We start from the raw sequence: 15300 nt of genomic DNA, 5'->3' as shown, positions 1-15300 counted from the left end.
TTTAGACACAGTGGTTTGAAAGTATGTGCTTTAGAGTTGTTACAGAAATAGGAGTCCACAGTCAGATGAGTTCTCTGTGGACCTGTCACTGTCTCTAATGATCGAGACTGAGATAATTAGAAGAAACTGGTCCAGATGAAGAAAGTGGGTTAAGTCGTACAAAACTGTTGACTTCAATGATTAGCATGCTGTGACCTGTTGGGAGACCGTGGTGATATTAGCACATGGTTTCAGTGCGTGGATACTTAGCTCCGTTGTTCCCAGGCTTTGGTGAGGCAAAACAGTCTTGTGGAGAGCAGGTGGTACGTAGAGCAAAACAGTTCACATTCTGCTGGAGAGGAAGATAAGAGTTAGGAAAAAGCACCGAGTCACTGACCTATGCCGCTTAGCAAAGTGCTAATGGAGAAAATTGTCTGTCCTGTCATCTCCCACGGGTTGGTTCTATTTCTTAATGTCTGGTACACTGTGCATCTGTGTAGTAGACAGCCAGCCCCACAAGACTCACCTCCTTCTCTCCCCCCATCACAGAGCACACAGAAACGCATATTGGATCAATATGATGGATTTATTTTTTTTTTATCAACCCATATCCCCTTTAGAAAGGAAAAAGGAAGAGCAGTTGGTCCCAGCCAGGGACCTAGAGATGTTGTAGATGATGATATAGATACATCCCTGGCCCGGTTCTCTCTTGAATTAGATCTTCACTGGCTTTCTTCCTTCCTTGGGTCTGGTGGCAGTTTATTTGTTGTTTATCCCACGCTGGCCACAGCTCCTGAGACTCTTCTTGGCTGTTCTTCGGATCTGGAAAGACACCAGGAAGTTGTTAGAAAGGCAATGGATGGAGAGAAGAGAGTGGAGGGGAGATGGGAACAGGGAATTCACAATAGGGCTGAGGGCTGGGAAGATTTTGTGCCAGGAGAGGACAGGGGAGAAGTCAAGAGAATCTGGGGTAGGTCATCCTACCTTTCCTTTCCCAGGTTTTCTTAGGGACCTGCTGCACTTTCTCCCACGTTTGTTTGATTGTCCTCCATAGAATAAGGGTCTTTTATGGTAAGCAGCGGCACCATTCCTGTGTGGAATCATGGTTCTGCCCATGGTTTCTTGGTTACAATTTGGAGGGATCCTTGGGATGTTAAAAATAATGCCCAACCAGGAGAGAGTGGCCACGCTCCTAGGCAGTGTTAGGTCAGCAAGCCACTCCCCTAGCCAGTTTAAAACTGACCAGGGAGGGACTATCACGTTATGGAGCACCAAAACATCACAGGGCACCATCTTGTCCTGTAGTGCCTGGAGAGGATTAGGGAGAAAGGGTTAAAGGTGAAAATGAAGGGCCGGGAGTGTTGCCTAGTGGTAGAGTGCTTGCCTAGCATTCACGAAGACCCAGTTCGATGCCTCAGTACAACATACAGAGAAAAGGCCAGAAATAGTGCTGTGGGTCAAGTGGTGAAGCTCTAAATTTGAGAAACCCCAAGGACAGGACTCAGGTCCAGAGTTTAAGCCCCAGGACTGGTTAAAAAAAAAGCTAAGGGACAACATCTATGCTCTGAGTTCAAATCATAGCACCAGCACACACGAAAAATGAAGTAGGTTTAGAAAAGTGTTCCAATCCAGCATGTTAATTTGTAAGTAAAATGTATCTTGATTAGTGTCACTTCTTCCATCATTCTTCTCCATCTCTGTCAACTCCTCTCGTCCTCTCAAAGTCACAGGTTCCATTTTCATATAGGGATATTGAATATTATAGCTATATTTCCCTATTCTTCTCCTTATGCCCATCCTTAGACCCCTTGATCTTTACTTTCTCTCCCCCCCCAAAAAAAATCCTTCAAACATTCTGGGTCCTTCTGAGGGCCATTAGTTCCTTACCATACCAAGTTGGAGGGAACAAATGATACTATGAGGCAGGTGTCCTTGGAGCAATTAGCTTGTGAGTTGTTTCTTTGAGGGATACTACCACCACACACGCTGCATCTCCCTTCACATACTCTCCACCCACAGCCTGCCAACAAGCACAGAAAACTAACTGCTCATTGTGACATGTCTGCTTATGCAACAATGGGCCTTGGTGAGGGTCACTGCCTCTGTCACTGTCCATTGACCCCCCCCACCACTCACCCTTTCTCAAACCAGTCTCACCAGCTTTCCTTATCCCATTTTCACACATGTACATCAACTGTTCAGATGACATTCCCATTCCTTTACCCTCTCCATGGTCCTTCCCTATCCTACCCATGCCCACAACCCTCATCGGTTTCATCTCTATGTATGTCAACTCTCAAAAGGCATTTCACCATTGTATTTCACATACAAAATATATAGTGTTTCCATCAAATTGAGGATGGATCGCAAATAGCACTAAGGGAGAAAGTTACCTTCCCTCTCGCCTCCGTGGGTCCCATCCCTCCATGTGTGGTTACTGTACAGCTGCTGTTTGTGGATGGATAGCCTCCTCTGGAGGTCTTCCCTCCCCCCCTTCCCCTCACCCCCTTCTCCCTTTTCCTTCCCTCTCCCCTCCCCACCATCACAGAGCACACTGAAACACGTTGGCTTATCAACACGGTGGGCTTATTTTCATCACTGTGTCCCTTATAGAAAGAAAGAGGGTAGACCAATTGTGCAGGGATTGAGAGATGTCCCAGGTGATGAGAAGGGACGTCCCTGGCCTTGTTTTCTCTGTAACTACATCTTCACTGACCCTCTTTTCCTTTCTTGGGTCTGGTGGCTTACTTGTTCCTCATCCCACACTGACGATGGCGCTTGAGCCCCTTCTAGGCTGATCTCTGGACCTGGAAGGACAACAGGAATGTAAAATGGGGACAGTTTTGGGGAGGGATCAGTGGGTAGGAGGAAGGAGAAAGGAGAGGGTGATATCATAAAAGCATATCACTTTGAGCCACAGTGCTGTTTCTGGTTTTCTGGTGGTTAATTAGAGATTTTTGTGCCTGGGTTGGCTTTGAATCTTGATCCTCAGATCTCAGCTTCCTGAGTAGCTAGGATTATAGGCATGAGCCACCAGTGCTGGGCTAGGTCGTGTGTGTGTGTGTGTGTGTGTGTGTGTGTGTGTGTGTGTGTGTGTGTGTGTTTGCCAGTCCTGGGGCTTGAGCTCAGGGCCTGAGCACTGTCCTTGGGCTTTCTCAAGGTTAGCCCTCTACCACTTGAGCCACAGCGCCAGTTCTGGCTTTTTTGTGTACATGGTTCTAAGTGCATGCTAGGTAAGCACTTTACCAATAGGCCACATTCCTGGTTCAGGTCTTGTGCTTTTTTTTTTTTTACTAGGGCTATTGTCAGACTGTAAATCACCTATTTATACTTCCCCCATGTAGCTGGGGTTACAGGTGTACACCATCATACCTGGCTTTTGCGTGCGTGCGTGCGTGTGTGTGTGTGTGTGTGTGTGTGTGTGTGTGTGTGTGTGTGTGTGTGTGTGATGGGGCTTGAACTCAGCCTGGACACTGTCCCTGAGCTCTTCTGCTCAAGGCTGCTGCCCTACCCTTGAGCCCAGCTTCACTTCCAGTTTTCTAGAAGTTAACTGGGGATAAGAGTCCCAGGTTCTTTTGTTCCCTGGGCTGGCTTTGAACTTTGATCCTCAGATGTCAGCCTCCCGAGTAGCTAGGATTACAGGTGTGAGCCATTGCACCCAGCTTGATGATTTTTTAAATGGAGAAATATAGCTTCTAATAAAAATATGGAAATGGTGGACAGTGATTCTGTCCATTTAAAAATTTTGGAGTTTTAACATTAAGTTCTGAATACCGCGTTCAGTACTTCAAAACTTGTTGGATTACCCTTTTCTACAACAATGACATCAAGTGCCATTATAGGTTATGGCAGAGAACATTTCAGTACTCATCACACAAATATATAAAGTGTATTTCTCTATCACCAGTTGTTTAATTGTTACAGGCTGATTGCTGGAAAAACAAGATGAGACACTAAATTGCTTTCCCTGGCTTGAATCCACAGGGACTGGGGACTAATTTTAGCACAATTTTTGTCAAAAGCAGGAAACAGTGCCTATCTGGTTTTATCCTGCCTTAGCATCTTACTAACATATGCTAGAGAAATACAACAACAACAACAACAACAACAATAATAATAATAATGCATACTACTGATAGATAACCAAAGTCCTTTTTTGGATAGGCAAGAACATCTTGGTTAATTTTCCTAAGTACCAAGAAAACTTCATCCAGAAGGAAAGTAAAAGGAAGGAGCTTACATTTATTTCCCAGGGGTTCTCTAACCTAACCTCAAATGAAATCTATCCTCCAGCATTGTATCTTCAGATCTGTATGGACAAAATTTTTAATGGCTCTTGATTCATTGATTTCCAGAACATTACTAATGCTTAAGAGAACAGGCTGTGTGCTCTCCTGGACAATTGATTGGAATTTAAATACGAATGCTGGGTTTTCATCCTAGCCCTACTATTAACCTGTTAGATGACTTTGGGCAGGTCATCTGTCCTCTCCGGCCTGTTGCCCATCTTGAGCTGATTTCCGAGTGCTCTTTCCATCTCACAGGCTAAGGTTATAAAGAAATGTTATCACCTGAAGTATTCCATTCAGAGTAGGGCAGAGAGCAGGTTAAGAAGTGGAGGGCAGAGAAGACAAACTGAATTGCATCAGAAATATAATATGGGATATTTTAAGTTAGATTCTTGAAGAGGATCATAAACATATACATTTTAGGTTCCATCTCCTTAAATTTACTACAAATGGTAGAACCATAAGTGGATGATCATGAACTTTATGATATGTAAGTTTCATCTCAATAAAGCTACTAAAATATATTTTCAACTGCTATTGTCTCCCCATGTAACTTTAGAATCTGCCCATTTATACACATGCATGAAAATGAGTGAGTGCAAATACACATGTTAACAATATTCAGAGTTTTCTTGCCATGGAGAAGCTGCTGGGCTCTGGGGAGATTGATAGAGCTAAAATGTCATTGTCACAAGGGAGGCAACTATTGATTTCACTGACAAACCCTGTAATTATAGAACGCAATGCCTAGTTACATTAATTAGAAGGCAGTGCACAGAGGGAAGCTGGAGGCCCTGCTGGAAGAGAGAGAAGGAAAGTGGAGATCAGTTTTCTCTAAGGTGTGGCTGGAGCTCAAAGCAGGTGGAGAGAGTAGAAGGTGAAAAATAAGTTGGAGGTTGACACACTTTGGAAGGTCTCCATGATAATATCTTGGATTGCATTGTATTTCAGAACATTAGATGCCCAAATTTTCTTACAGAATTGCAAATGACTATACAGCTAGAAGACTTTAACGGACAATACTAGCACATGGTACAAATCCATAAAGAAATAATGTAAAGAGCCAAAGAGTATTAAGTCTCCTCTTGACCACTCTCTACCATTTGAACGCCCCAGAATTATATCCACTCTTTCTATTATTCTATGCATATACAATATATGTAAATATCTATCTCTATTTCACAAATGGTAAGGTCTTGTTTCTGCTGGTTTTAAAAACCTGAATTATCTCTCTCTTAACAATATAGCTAGATAGGGGCCGGGAGTTTGGCCTAGTGGTTAAAGTGCTTGCCTAGCATGCATGAAGACCCGGGTTCAATTCCTCGGTACCACATACATAGAAAAAAGCTGGAAGTGGTGCTGAGGCTCAAGTGGTAGAGCTCTAGCCTTGAGAAAGTCCAAGGACAGTGCTCAGGCCCTGAGCTCAAGCCCAGGACTGGCAAAAAAAAAACAATATAGCTAGATAAACATACCTTATCAGCACATATTGATTTTCTTAATTCTTTTCTTAACATATACATATACAGATTATATATGATGTTTCCTCGGTCTGCAATTTATTGAATCAATCCCTTTTAAAGTACATTTAATTTGTTTCAGTGGCACCTGGTTTATCTTTTTAAACTTCACTAACCAGGAAAATTATCCACCAACATAATGTTAATGATGAAGGTGTTACATGGTTGCTGTTGTTGTTTGGCTTAATAAATCAATTTATTTTTATTTTAATTATTTTCACAACCATCTTAATATCTCCAAGAGATATTACAAATCTTTATGTTGTTGATGCAGTAAATAACTATAGAGAAATTCAAGTACAAATCCCTTCTAGTAAGAGCTGACTTGGCTTTGCCAAATATAGTCTGCCAGACAGGCTAGGCAGAAGTTTCTAAATATTCAGGCTCTAATGTGGAAGGAGTGCTTAAGCACTCAAGAATACTTGCCTTGAAAGAGAAGAACTCAAGATGTAGTAGGATAGAGTTCAGGGTCTGGATTCAGAATACTAGATAGAGTTCCAGCCCAGTTTTATCACTATACTTGCCTTGAGTAAGTCACATCAATACAGGTTTGGTTTTTCCTCATGTGTTAAACAAGAGCAGATTCATTCATAATTCTATTATGAGAATTGGGTGACCTAAGAGAGCCACACAAAATGCTTAATAACAGAGGCACATAAGGTCAGAGTAACTTGAGCTCCAGGTAGAGTAAATCCACACATAAGCACAGATTGCCACTGGAAAGCTAAACGATGATTGGCTAAAAAAGAAAATGGTCCCTTCTTGGTGAGATAGTTCTAAACCTAGAACCATTTTTGAATCCATTTTTGAAACAGTTTTTGTACGTCTATGGTTCAAATGTCCATCCTTCTCAAACTGATGGAAAGTGTATTGTTATTCTTTATAATGAAATACCTTCTTTTCTCTACTTCTCTGCTTTGCAATTTACTGAGGATAGCAGTCTATGAGAGTTAGTGAAAGAGATTAGGATTTTAAAGCGGAAAATGTTCCCTGTTTAGATAAGAGAGAAGCCTGATACTTATAGAAAGAATTAGACTCATTTCCCATTTCGTTGGGAAGACATCTGTAGTATCTATCAATTTATCTGTCAATCTTGCCTTTCCATCTATCTTCCTATCTATGTATCATCTATTTTCTTTCTTTCTTCCCTTCATTCCTTTCTTCTATCCATCCATCTACTACCCATCTTTCTATCAGTCTATTCTATCATTTGTCTGTCTTTTCTTCTGCCTGTCCATATATTCATCTGTCCTCCTTCTTTCCATCCATCCATCCATCTGTCCATCCATTTTATCTGTCTCTCCAGCCTTCCTTCCATATATTAATCTATCATGTCTATCTTTCCATCCTGTCTGTCTCTTGTTCATTTGTCCTTCCTTCTGTTTGTCCATTGTCTCTCCATCCATTCATCTGTCTGTCCTTCCTTCTGTCTGTCCATATGTCCATTATTCCTTCTAATTGTGCATCTAGTTCTCCTCTCTCTCACTTATCTAACCTAATATGTCATCTATCAATTTGTCCATTCTTCCATCCATACATCCTTCTGTTTTTCATTCATTTATCTATGTATCATGTATCTGTGTATCTGTGTGTCTATCCGCCTGCCTACCTGTCTATCTACTTATCATCTATCTGTCCATTTACTTTCACTTATCTATCCAGTCTTTTATCCATCTACTTGGCCTGCCTATCTACCTGCTTGCCTGTCTTCTTTCCCTTCCTTCCTTCCTTCCTTCCTTCCTTGCTTCCTTCCTTCTTTCCTTCCTTCCTTCCTTCCTTCCTTCCTTCCTTCCTTCCTTCCTTCCTTCCTTCCTTCCTTCCTTCCTTCCTTCCATCTTTTCTACCTTCCTACCTTCTATCCATGTATACCTACCTACCTAAGCATCTATCTGACATCTATCTCTTCATGAGTACATTGTGAGATATCCCATCAAAAGCCACAGGGTTCATTCTAGTTTTTTCCCCCTAAACTTGTATTTTTTTTAAATAATTTTTCTAAATTTCTAAATTTGTCAATGAGAAAACTAGCTTCCAATTCCTGCTGTATTTTCTCATCGTATTAATACTCATGTATACAACTGTGCTTGTTGAGAGAACTTTTTTCCTTAACATCTATTGACTCAACATCCTCACTGATGACTATAGGTCCTCTAGAAACAATATTAGGAAATAAAAAAACCTAACAAGCACCTCGATTAACAGGAAAAGGGAGAGCATGAGAGACTAGAGTGCTAATGGATGCAAGATCTGGAGGCTAATTTGGAAATACACATATGCCAGCATTAAAAATGCACACATTTTCAGAAGCAGTGCTGTGGCTCAAGTGGTAGAGTATTAGCCTTGAAGCTGAAGAGCTCAGGGACAGTGCCCAGGCCCAGAGTTTAAGGCCCATGACCAACAGAAAGAACTGCACACATGTATTCTTAAAGACATTTGGTGAGATGGGGAGGAAGACTTAGCCATGATGGCTTCAGAGTGGCATGTTGGGGAGTCAGTAGGATAAGGGTCTCTAAGGGGGATTGCATGTATGAGGGATCCATTAAGCTGGCTGATGAAGACATCAGAGTCTGAGGGGACTGATAAGGACATCTCCATGTTGGAGTGGCAGGGCTCCAGCTACCATAGCTCTGGTATAGTCTAGGAGGCTAGAGAAGAGTGAGTTAGACCTGAGAAGGCTGTGAAGAGAATCCACATGGGGAGGCAGCTGTTCTGGGGAAACAGAGGAAAGGGAATAGATAGGATCTGGAAAAAGTAATAATAGAAATGGGAAATTATGTGCTGTATTATGTATATCCAAGTAACAATTGACCTCCAAATGCAGTGGTTTGTGACAACAGATATTTTTCTTTTTTCTTTATTTTTTGTCAGTCGTGGGGTTTGAACTCTGGGCCTGGGCGTTATCCCTGAGCTCTTCAGCCCAAGGCTACCACCCCATACCCCTGGAGCCACAGCGCCACTTCTGGTTTTCTGGTGGTTAATTGGAGATAAGAGTTTTAGTTTTTTAGTTCCCGGGCTGGCTTTGAACCTCCATCCTCATATCTCAGCTTCCTGATAAGGTAGGGTTACAGGCGTGAGCCACCACACCCGGCTGACAACAGATATTTTTCATAATTAAATATTTTCATAAGCAAATGCATTTAAGAAATTGATTTTAGACACATAATCTTCCAGGGTAGTCTTGAACTTCTGAGTCTAAATGATTCCCAAGCAGCTGAGACTATAGGTGTGTACCATGGTGCCCAGCTTAAATATATTTTGAAAAAGCTGAAGTGAAAATTCTGCCACCCAGTCCTTCGCATTTTTTAACTTTCTTGTATCTATTCATCTACTCTTTAGTACACAAGCTATCTTTTTAGCTTAGCTGAGATTGCATTATGCATATAATTTAGTTTTCTGTTTATCTTCTTTATATAATGCCATTATCCTTTAGAGATCTCATTTTAAGTCCTCTTATAAATAATCATACGGTTTCTAGAGCTGATAATAAGCTCTTATGGTTCATTTTAGAGAAGAGACAAAGTAACAAAATACTTGGAAAAGAAATATGTGGAAAAAACAGACAGGAAGAGGGAATTATGGATCTGTAATTACTAAGAAATGGCTTCCATTCACTTGTTCCTGAATGTGAAAGTCTAGATTCCATGTCTTTCCTTTTTTTCTTTTTTGTATTTTTTTGCCAGTCTTGGGCTTGAGCTCAGGGCCTGAGCACTGTCCTTGGACTTTCTCAAGGCTAGAGCTCTACCACTTGAGCCTCAGCACCACTTCTAGGTTTTTTCTATGTTTGTGGTACTGAGGAATCAAACCCAGGTCTTCGTGCATGCTAGGCAAGCACTCTCCCACTAGGCCAAACTCCTGGCCACTTTTTTTGTATTTTTATTATGTGCTTCAGTTTGTTTTGGTTTTGTTCTGTTTGGGACAGAGTCTTGTTCTGTAGCCTAATGCTGACTTAGTTCTCACTATGTAAACCAAGCTGTCTTGAAATTGTAGTCCTTCTGTCTTAGCTTCCTGAGTGCTGGTCATACAGGCATGTATTAATATACCCAGGCTGCCATTTTGCTCTATTAATATTTGGAAGTCAGTAAAACTGCATGACCCTGCCTCGGACAAGATATCCTGGAAATCTTTCCAGTTCTCAGAAAATCCCAAATGGATTTTTTTGGAATTATTGTTGTTTTAAGCAACTGAAAAATATATAACCATAGTGGGTCCTAAAGTATTACACTATTCAATTCAGAGTATAGAGACAACCTAGCTCAGTTCTTACTTTATATTACAGTTAGAGAAACTGAGTCCAGAGAATTTGAATGAGTAACTGTAGGCCATACAGTTGTAGAAGGCAGAACCTGCACTAAAATGTAGATTTCCTGATTCCTAGGCCAATGTTGTAGAAAACATCTAAAAACCCTTCAATCAATTAACTAATCCTTGTAAGAACTCATGAAGTAGTTTAGTGGTTTTTGTTTTTTTTACTCTGACTTTATATCCATTTCCTGAAAAGTGATTAAATGTGCATAAGCCGTTCAAAGATTCTTCTATAATTGAGCATAGTTTAAATCACTCTAAAAAGAACAGGTTATTAAGCAGGCTTATCAGGAATTAGATTTCAGTTGCTTATACAGCCAGTTTGAAGACCATTACTACTCACCTGTCACCTTACCTTCTTTCTGTATTTCATTAGTAAGATCATGCAAATACCTTGTCACTAGTATCACCCTGCTCATCTGTCTAGCCCATTCAGTAAGTAGGTGACTGGAGAAGGAAGGAAACATCACTTGGGAACTTGCATAGCTTATTAGATTGCACATCCAGTGTGGTAATGCATCCCTGTGATCCCAGCACTGGAAGGTGGAGATAGTCTGATCTCAAGTTCAAAGCTGGGCTATGCATAAAAAGGACAGGCTGTTTACATAAGAAGATCTTATCTCAAAAAGCCAAAAATAATAAAAATAATAGAATGTACCCATTTTCCTTATTACCTGTCTTTTCAAATGGTGCCTGTAGGCTACATTTTTTTAAACCTGTCCTATTTGCTATATGGAACAAATGGAGCTGTGTAATAGGTTTTTTGGTGGTAGCAGAATTTGAACTAATAGCCTTACAGGTGTTCTGCTACTTGAGCCATGCCCCAACTCTTTTTGCTTTCCTTGTTTTTTTTTGAATAGGGTCTTACATTTATGGCCAGGCCAGCCTGGACTGTGAAACTCCCTAGCTGTAATGATAGCCGTGAGCTACCATACACAGCTTTTGTTGGTTGAGATGGGATCTTAAGAACATTTTATCCATGCTGGCCTCAAACTGGCAGTTTCTTGATCTCCAACTTCCAAACAGCTAGGATTACAGACGGGAGCCTCTGCATCTGGCTTGGAATCTGAAACATATTAACATATTTTATTGTGATCAGTAGTCTTTGAATGTGATCAAATAGTTTTCCAAAGTCCTCTTTAATCAAGGTTTGCATAGAAGACTCTTTAATCACTCAAGCAAATGAGTTGAGTTGTTTGACCTAGAGTAGGGGCATTTGGAGTGTAGAGCTTCTTATCTGCAATTCTCAACTTTCCTCTTTTCTAGTAGTCACTACTCTCAGGCTGTCTGCTTTGTTTTTTGGGTTTTTTTTTGCTAGTCCTGGGCTTGAGCTCCGGGCCTAAGCACTGTCCTTGGACTTTCTCAAGGCTAGAGCTCTACCACTTGAGCCTCAGCACCACTTCCAGCTTTTTTCTATGTATGTGGTACAGAGCAATTGAGCCCGGGTCTTCATGCATGCTAGGCAAGCACTTTAACCACTAGGCCAAACTCCCAGCCCCCAGGCTGTCTGCTTTGACATTACATTAGAGTCTGTCTTTTCCAGAAAGCACTGCCAGCACCAAAATGATTTCCTGTCACCATTTGAACACTTCCTCATCGGTCCCCAATGCGGTGTTCACGCTGGAGTGAAGGGATTATACACAAAGTGGAAAGATGCCTTGTAAAGAAGCATCCCATCTGATTTGACAAATGGAGAAACTGAGTCCCAGAATGCCATTGTGGTGTGTTTAAGGTAAATAGCTGAAGTAGAATTCAAATGCCCTGAGGAAATGATCAACCTTGGTAGGGATGGAGGGGACAGAAGGGGAGAACAGAAGCCATATCCCCTTTAAAAGAAAGGCCATGATATTTACTAAGGTTACCATGAAGATTGACTATGAAATGAAGTGAAAGCACATTGAAAAATTCAGTTCAATACAAGTGCCTTTAATGTTTTTCCATGAAGCCAAGGTATTTTTCATATTAAACCACTGATCAGTGTTGACATGTGATCATTCCAAGTGGAACTTGCATTTGGAAAGAGAAGGTCCTGAGGACTTACAGAATGCGGCAGGAAAATCTGGACAGAGAAGCATTCCAGATGTAGTCCAACCACTCCAGATGTGATGAACTTCAGCTGTGTTGTTGTTTTATTTTCCTATGCTGGTCTTAGGCCTTGAATTCAGGGGCTGGGTGCTGCCCTTGATTTTTGTTCATGGATACTTTTGGCTTTGGGTGGTTAATTGGAGATAAGAGTCTTGTGGATTTTCCTGTCCATGCTAGCTTGTAACCATGATTCTTAGATTTCAGCTTCTTGAGTAGCTAGGATTACAGGAATGAACCAAGGGTTCCTTAGTAAACTGGAAGTTTTAATAATGATAACACAAGCATTCTTTCAAATGCAAGAGAGATAAAAATTTGGTAAGGAATTTGAAAAGCTGCTTATTTCCTATACAGTAGTTCAAATATCTAGGGAGGGGTGTGACAAAGTCCCTTTTAACACTAAACTTCTATCATGGTGTGATTACAAGTGGTTTATGTTTAGAACCTACAGTCCTGTGGATGTGCTTTTTCTTTAGATCCAGAACTATTAATACCTGTGGTATGTTGCAAATTGCTTCTCTGATCTTAAATATGAAGAAGAAAAAGGAAACCGGAATCCAACAACACTCACATATAAACACACACATGTGCAGAGTATTTTACCAAGTTATATTTTTTATTTTATTTTCTTTTTTGCCAGTCCTGGGCTTGAGCTCAGGGCCTGAGCACTGTCCTTGGACTTTCTCAAGGCTAGAGCTCTACCACTTGAGCCTCAGCACCACTTCTGGCTTTTTTTTTTCTATATATGTGGTTTCTAGGAATTGAACCTGGGTCTTCGTGCATGCTCGGGCAAGCACTCTACCACTAGGCCAAACTCCTGGCCCCAAGTTATATTTTTTTGGTGTTAAAGTTGAATGTAAAAAACTAAGGTTATAATTTCTGGCTTTCAAATTATGAACCTTAATGGAATGTATTAAGTGTGTGTGTGTGCGTGCGCATGTGCACACATGCACACACATGCCAGTACTGGGCTTGAACTCGGGGCCTGAGAGGTTTTTCTTATGAAGGATTTCTTATGAAGGATGGTACTCTACCACTTGAGCCACAGCACTACTTCTGGCTTTTTCTATATATATGGTACCGAGGAATCAAACCCAGGTGTTCGTGCATGCTAGGCAAGCACTCTACCACTAGGCCAAACTCCCAGCCCTTGAATGGATTTTTTTTTAGAGTTTCCTTTTATATCCCCCCCCCGCCCCTTAATCCTAAGGATGGAATGCTGGACCTTGTACGTGCTAGGCAAGCAAGCTCTCTACCAGTAAATTATATTCACAGACTGCCAATGTGTTTAGATACTATTTCATGATACTGAAGAAGAGAAAAAAATCCCTTTCATTTTCCCAAATCCTTTATTTCGTTGAATCTGAAATCCAAAGCAATTATTCCAATTAGCTGCCTTAGTCTAAGGGTGTAGCTTAGTAGTGCGATGCCTGGCTGGCTATGATAAACCTTGGATTCAATTCCAGGGTCCCTTCCATAAGCAAAACCAATTAGCTGCCTTCATGTCTATGGCAACGTGAAGCAAACAGGATCACTGCATCCTATTCAGGAAGAACAGATGGAGGAGGGATCAGATTTTACACATTTTTGTTTATTCAGTTTTATTACAGGAGAAAAAATACCACAGGGAATATATATGACTAAGGCATGGGAATACTAGACTCAAAATCTCATCTATTTAGACCCCCAGCACTTAACAAACACACATGACATTATTGGGTCAGTGAACTGATTCATCAATGAGTGGTAGGTGTGGTCTAGGAGGGTAAGGAGAACCTATTCTAGATTTGATGGAAGAGCCACAAAATATTCGTGGAACAACAGGAAATTCACTTTGCCTGAAGTGAATAGCATGGATCAGTGGGACAGATGAGGGAATCATGAAGACATGAAGCTGGGCGGGTGTAGGTTCAGATGCTGTGCTATGGGTTTGACCTTTCATTCTGAGCAACAGAGGTGAGGTGATTGGAAGCGTGGGTAGGCATTTTCAGTTGGGATGAATTATATGTGTTTCTGTTTTTGTATATTTGTGTTTTAGAGATAACTATGGCTTCTAGTGTGAAAATGGATAACAAAGAGAAAGTACAGGGAAGCCAGTCTGGAGAGGCAAGTTGACCAGGTGGGCAATTCTTTGACAGTTTCACTGACAACAAGAGGAGGATCAGAACAAAGACAGAGAAGCAAGCAGAGGTGAGGATGTATTTAGGACCAAAGGAAAAGAGGAGCTCTGGAAGAGTGAAATTAACATCACATCCATGACAGGTCATCAAGTAGAAAACAGCCCTCCGATAGCAGTCACTGTGAAAAATACCCAGTACCCCTTGGCTTGGTGAGTGTTGACAGTCATTGTCAGCATTGTGATATGTCAGTCAGGAAAGTGAATGCAAGTTTAGGGCTTGAAAAAACTCACGGTGAAGTCATTTGAACAAGGGGCATGGACACTATAGTGTGGTTTGTACAAAAGGTACTGTAAAAGAGGTGAGGGAATTTGGCTTAAATTTTGGTAAGAGATTGAATTCAAGTCTTTGGAACAATGAAGCATGGAGGAACAGTGAGCTAAAATGGCCTTTGGGTTCAGCCGTGGTCTCTTACACCTGCGACCTAGGTACTGAGAAGTTTGAGATATGAGGATTAAGTTTTGTAGTCAGCCTGGGCAGGGAAGTCTGTGAGACTCTTTTCTCTAAGTAAGCAGCAAAAAGTCAGAAGTGGAGCCGTGACTGAAGTGGCAGAGCTCCAGGCTTGTGAGAAAAAGCTAAGGACCACTACCCAGGAGTTGAAGCATGAGTATAAGAAAAAGAGAGAAAAGTCTTGAAATGATCCCATTTGCTTTGTCTTGAACCAGGGGGCTGGGGATCTAAGTGGTAGTTTATAGAGATAGTGAATTCTGGTTGTATTGAGCTCATACACTTGCAGTGTACAATAGCAGAAAGAAAAGAAAGACAAGAACCGGGAGTTTGGCCTAGTGGTAGAGTGTTTGCCTAGCATGCACAAAGACCCAGGTTCGATTCCTCAGTACCACATACATAGAAAAAAGCCGGAAGTGGTGCTGAGGCTCAAGTGGTAGAGCTCTAGCCTTGAGAAAGTCCAAGGACAGTGCTCAGGTCTTGAGGTCAACTAGTACTAAGGGTAAA

General features: G+C 41.3%; 1 long non-coding RNA gene across 1 annotated transcript; it reads right to left on the bottom strand.

The window, feature by feature from the left end:
* Positions 1 to 577: 577 nt before the first annotated feature.
* LOC150041412 (uncharacterized) lies at positions 578 to 1975 on the bottom strand. Its single transcript, XR_016533834.1, has 3 exons — positions 1867 to 1975; positions 964 to 1287; positions 578 to 801 (listed from the first exon to the last, which is right to left on the bottom strand). It is a non-coding gene; the product is annotated as an uncharacterized LOC150041412 (long non-coding RNA).
* Positions 1976 to 15300: the final 13325 nt, after the last annotated feature.

The sequence above is a fragment of the Megascapheus bottae genome, chromosome X (genome assembly GCF_031878675.1).
Source record: "Megascapheus bottae isolate mThoBot1 chromosome X, mThoBot2.hap1, whole genome shotgun sequence".
In the NCBI taxonomy this organism is placed as follows: domain Eukaryota; kingdom Metazoa; phylum Chordata; class Mammalia; order Rodentia; family Geomyidae; genus Megascapheus; species Megascapheus bottae.
The sequence above is the reverse complement of the archived record's forward strand: the minus strand, read 5'-3'. Positions and strand labels throughout refer to the sequence as shown.